The sequence below is a fragment of the Callorhinus ursinus genome, unplaced genomic scaffold, assembly GCF_003265705.2.
Source record: "Callorhinus ursinus isolate GAN/ISIS: 27379988/994484 unplaced genomic scaffold, GSC_fseal_2.0 scaffold2, whole genome shotgun sequence".
NCBI lineage: Eukaryota > Metazoa > Chordata > Mammalia > Carnivora > Otariidae > Callorhinus > Callorhinus ursinus.
This window is the reverse complement of record NW_027397064.1, coordinates 103,981,282-103,987,140: the sequence shown is the minus strand read 5'-3', so window position 1 is coordinate 103,987,140 and position 5,859 is coordinate 103,981,282.

The window sequence follows — 5,859 nt, the reverse complement described above, 5'->3', positions numbered from 1 at the left end:
ATATTCATTTATTGCAGGATGTCTCAGACCCTTTATTTTGCTAGATTGTATGTTATACTCTAAGAGACAACATATTTTCCATATTCTCTTGACTTCAGGGCATTATCTGGAATTAGTGTCCCTTAGAACACAAATTAGAAAAGTCTGCTTTAGTGAATGTATGAAGATCTAGTTCAGTGGAAACTATAATGTACAGGAAAGGACTTAAATCATTGCTGAAGTTGATCTAACTCTCGAAAAAGATGCCACAGGCACAAACTGTACTCAATCTTCCAATCTTAGACTGCCATTGGTGAGCATAATAGAATAACTTTCATTAAATTCCTAATTTTATCAAAACTATCTGGATTGTTTGCAGAGCTAAATCTGCAGCCAGGATATGCCTATGGTTTTCTAATTCAACAATGAGTGAGCATGGTGGGTGGTAGACAGGGAATGATTAACAAGCAGTTTGAATAACAAAACTAAATATAGTTCCTGTTTTTTTTATTTTATTTAAGTAATAATTCCCTTCTGTTTCTTTATAATGAATTCTTTATTCCCCCAAAAGTCAATCCTCAATTCTGATGTTTTTAAAAAGAAAATATATGCCTTCTCTCAGGTTGAAATTGTCAAAAGTTTTTGTTATTAAAGAAAAAACTACCAATGTTATCTATTAAACACTGATTATTATAAAATGATATCAAGAACTGATATCACTTGTGGGTTTAAGTGTTTTTCCTCTAAAAGAACAATATCTTACCTGGTAAGCCAATTACTTTTGCTCACCTATAAATAGAGGGTGTGGTTTAGACACTTTACATATAATCTTATAAAATCTAGAATGCATTATTCTAGAGGTTGTGACTTACCTACATTGACACAACTTTTCAGTGATAAAGTAATAAGCTATATGCAGATATATTCTAGAGACATCCATATTCATACATCTGCAATAAAAATAAAGTGATGGCTAGAACTATAGCAATAATGGAGTGCAATTATGGTTAATAGGGAGGATCATCTATACTATCCCTTTATTCTTTTTTTTTAAAAGATTTTATTTATTTGAGAGATAGAATGAGATAGAGAGAGAGCATGAGAGTGGGGAGGGTCAGAGGGAGAAGCAGTCTCCCTGCTGAGCAGGGAGCCCGATGTGGGACTCAATCCCGGGACTCCAGGATCATGACCTGAGCCGAAGGCAGTCGCCCAACCAAATGAGCTACCCAGGCACCCTATACTATCCCCTTATTCTTTTACAATCATCCATCATTCAGCCAGCTATGCTTTGAAATAGTGATTCTAAAATTTGGGAGTGTATTAAAATCATCATATGCCCTTGTTAAAAATTCAGATTCTTAGGGCTTGAAACAAAAATTTCTGATTCTATGGTTCTGGGAAACATTTCGATAATAACATCATATGCTTCAGATGCCAAAAGTCACTCACAATTTTAATGGAATGTGTAGACAGATCATCAAGAGTCTCAAGTTTTACATAGTAATAAAACAATGTCACGAACACTTCAAACATTAAATGGAATAATGTTTATGAGATTCTTATGTGTATATGGCACATAGTATGGTGCCATAGAGACACTATAACAAAAGTTAGTTTTGTACTGTTCAAGTATGTATTGACCACTGGCTATGAGACCAGCACTTTTTCTGGACCTCTTAGAGATACAGGTGAAATATAGACATAATATAGCCTTTTGCAGAATTTTCAGTTTTGGGAGGGAGGCAGGAGGGCTGCAGACGGATGTGCTTTTTTCTTCCACTGTTTTCCACATACCTCTTAAGGCAATTCCTTTCTTCTAATGGTTTTGACCAAAGACCATGCTATCACTTTATTTTTTTAATGAAGATATATTTACTTACTTTAGAGAGAGCATGTGAGTGGGAGGAGGGGCAAAGGGAGAGAGGGAATCTCAAACAGACTCCCCATTGAGGGTGGAGCCCTATGCAGGGCTGATCTCAGGATCCTGAGATCATGACCTTCGTCAAAACCAAGAGTCAAATGCTCAAATGACTGAGACACTCAGTTGCCCTGACAAATATACCTTGCTGTCGCTCTTGACACTGTCCTTTTTCTCATATTCTATGTTGAGTATATCTGCACTATATCCAGAATCTGACCCGTTTTAGTCCTTCCACTGTCCCCACCCTTATCATAACTAGAGTTCTTGCTCCCTGTAGTCTGCTCTCACAAGGCAGCCAGAACCACCATATTAAAACCTATCAGCTGTCAGGCGACACCACCTCTCTGCTCAGTTTCCTCCACTCTTCTCATGTGACCCAGAAATAAAGCCAAAGCCACTAATTTTTTAACTGTCTGTCCCCACTCCCTCTCTGAAGTCATCTTCAGGTTTCCCCAGCTCCCTGTGCTCCAACCACACCATTTTCTTTGCTGTCTTTAGATGAGGTCTGGCTAACCCCAGTGCTATAGCATTGTCTTTTCTCTGGAATGTTCTCTCTGACACATGAATGGCTCATTCTTTCATCCTCTTAAAAGTATGGGCTCACTGTCAGTTTTTAGGGAGTCACTCGCTGATTACCTTATTTAAAATTGTAATCCCTCTGTGTCTGACACTCCTTGTCTTTTCCCCTGCTTTATCTCCCTTCCCCAGTAATTACCATTTATATTAAATACTATATGGTTTACTTCTTTATCTCACTGGGGTTATTTCCTCTCCCTCTCCCCTACAGAATATAAGCAAAGGAGAGTAGGGATGATTTTGTCTGTTCAATTTAGTGATGTATCACTAGCACATAACAACAGAACTAAACACACATAGTTATCAGACTAAATATATGAAGGGAGAAATACATGAATGTCAATAAATAAGTGAATTATAATAAATAAAATAAATGAATTATGAAAAATAATTGCATTTATTGGTGGTCAATATTTTCCAGATACTATACTCAACAGTTTATATACATTATTTCTTTTAATCTTGACAATAATCCTTTGAGCTGAGTATCACAAAGTAGGTATTTATAGATGAGAATCAATCTCAAACATGTTAAGTATCTTCTGTAATAGAAAGTCGTGAAGCGGGTATTTGAAAGGAGACTCATCTGGTTCCAATGCATATGCTGGCTTTTCTGGAGGAAGTTACTCGATATCCTTGGAAATAACCTAGTCAGATCATATAGTCATGGATAGGCAAGGTCAAAATCTTCTGGTCTAGTAAATTTCTTTAATTGACTTTAACAGAAGTTACATGATTGAACCAAAATATCGGTGTTTAGGTCATATTCATGAAACCTTATGTATTTTTAGATAATATTGCCAAAGAAGTTTTATTAACTGCTAATTTTCCACATTGCTACATCTTGTGGAGTGTGAAAAGTGTATTAACAAATCTGTATCTCCATTTAGTGTTAATTAAAAGAGTAGAGATTAACCTCATGGAAGACTGTTGTAGAAACTTGTCATTGCATCACTAGGCAATAACTGTGCTTGATTGATTAAAATGTAAGTATTAATCTGTATCTATTTAATGTTTCTCATAATATATCATTAAGGACCTGTAAGATATGGCATGTGAAGCTTGTGTAGATTTGCCTGTTCATATTTGCCCAACCCATATGGCAATATTCTAATCGACCAATTTTCAGATATTCTGGGTTCATTCTCACTAATATATCTTTGTATTAATTATCTCCCACTTGAAGTTCCTGACCCTTTCCTTGAATGTCCATCCAAATCTAGGGTCTTCCAAGGTTCAGTTAATACCGTCTCATTATCTAGAAACTTCCTTTGTTGTTGTTTTAGTTAACATTAACATCTTTCTTCTTTATTATCAGTTACATATAATATTTCCCCGCCTCAGTTTGCCTTCCATTCATTCACACTTATTCATCAAAATTATTGAGTTCCTACTCTGTATGAAGCTCAGAATTGTCTCAGATGCCAGCATGAATATGACACAATCCCCACCTATATAAATTGTACAGCTGTTGGGCAGGTGTTTAATTTTCTTCAGTTAATCATTGTTTGGACATCTACAACACTTTATATTATTTTATTCAGTATGTAAAGTGAATAAAATAAAATATATTTCTTGACCTTCGGGAGTTAACAACCTAATGAGAAAGAAAGACACCTATGATCACAGTCTGATTCAGTTAGTACTATTGAAATACATAAGACTGATGTCAAGAGCAGAGAAGAACACATGACACATTTTGGGAAGGGTGGGCCAAGAAAAGGAAGAGAGGGTGATACCTGAGTTGAATTTTAAAGCAATCATTAGAGTAAACCCAACTAAGGCTGATAGAGGTGGGATATTTCACAGGCTGAGAGACAGGCTGGTCTTTGGTTTTTATGTTTTTCCCCCTCCAACCATAAGAGATATTAAGCTCTCAATGAAGAGAGAGCTTAATAATGGTCTATCTCAAATGGTAGCACAATGCAAGTCTTACTGTTAAGTACTCAATCACTATTTTCTGAGTGACTGCTTTAAATGATTAATAAAAGTGTTATTTATGTAAGGGAAAACTATGTACTAGCCTTAGCTTTTTGAAAACACAACTAACAAAACTAAAGCTATACTTCCTGTCCCTATGTAGGCAAAAACAGAAAGAAAAAAATATCTTCTTCTATTGTGTTAACATATATTCTGGAAAGAATGAGAGAAGAAACTACTAAGTCAATGTGATATTTGTTGTCTAAGTTTCTGACTATTTAAAAAATTCTTCTGGGGCACTTGGGTGGCTCAGTTGGTTAAGTGGCTGCCTTCGGCTCAGATCATGATCCTGGGGTCCTGGGATCGAGCCCCACGTCCGGCTCCCTGCTCAGCAGAGAGCCTCCTTCTCCCTCTCCCTCTGCCTGCCACTATGCCTAATTGGGCTCTCTATCTCTCTGTCAAATAAATAAAAAAATCTTTAAAAAAATAAAAAATTCTTCTAACCTTGATTTAAAGTTTTGTTTTCTCTATTTAGTGACACCATATGTGAGCTGATTTCTTTGCAGTGATGCTTTCCTGTCACCTGTGGTTTTCTCCTAGTAGGGTCAATTGCATGTAACCTTCTGAGAATACACGGGGACAGGGAAATGAATCTATTCCCAAACACATTTGGCAGCACAAAGCCTTGAAAAAGACTCCAGGATAAGAACATGTCCCTAAAATACCTCACCATTATGTTATAGTCCTTTTACTTTTTCTGTTTGGCTTCAGTTTCTGCCACATGCTGTCGAGTTAGGAGGCAGAAAGTCTGGTTCTGGCTAAGGAGCTAATTAGTTGTGTAGCCCTTAGCAAGTCACTTGACCTCCCCAGGTCTCAGCAAATCTTTATCTATAAAAGGAAGAATAAGTTGCTAAGATTCTGATTAGGAAACTATATAAAAATTTCTCTAGAAGATATTCCTAGTCTTCTCATTCCCTTGTGTTCTCAGACTGTCTGTTTTGCTTAGGTGTTAGGTGTACCAGGAATCTCAGTGAGAATAATGCCATTTACTTCTTTCAGACTCCTTTCAAGTATCTTTTCCTTTAGAAGGCCTTTAGGACTCTCTGTCTACTGTAATTTTCCTTCTTGGTGTTTCCTTCAAGACATTTTATGTGTGGCTGTCCTTGTGTTGTATTGATGTGTCTGTCTCTATATGATACCCTCACTTCTGTTGTAAATGCCTTCACATGGGAACTCTGACTCTTCATCATATCCCATATATGCATAACCAGTAGCTTCTTAGTAAATATTTCATAGGTGAACAAATGAATGATATAGTATTTCCTACACTTTGAACATATATTACATGCACTATAATATCTCTCCAATACATTAAAGAAGAAATATTTTATTACATTTCCAGTTAGTTCCATTTTCAACTTCAGTATCCTAATATTGCATTATTGCTAAGTTAGATACTTATT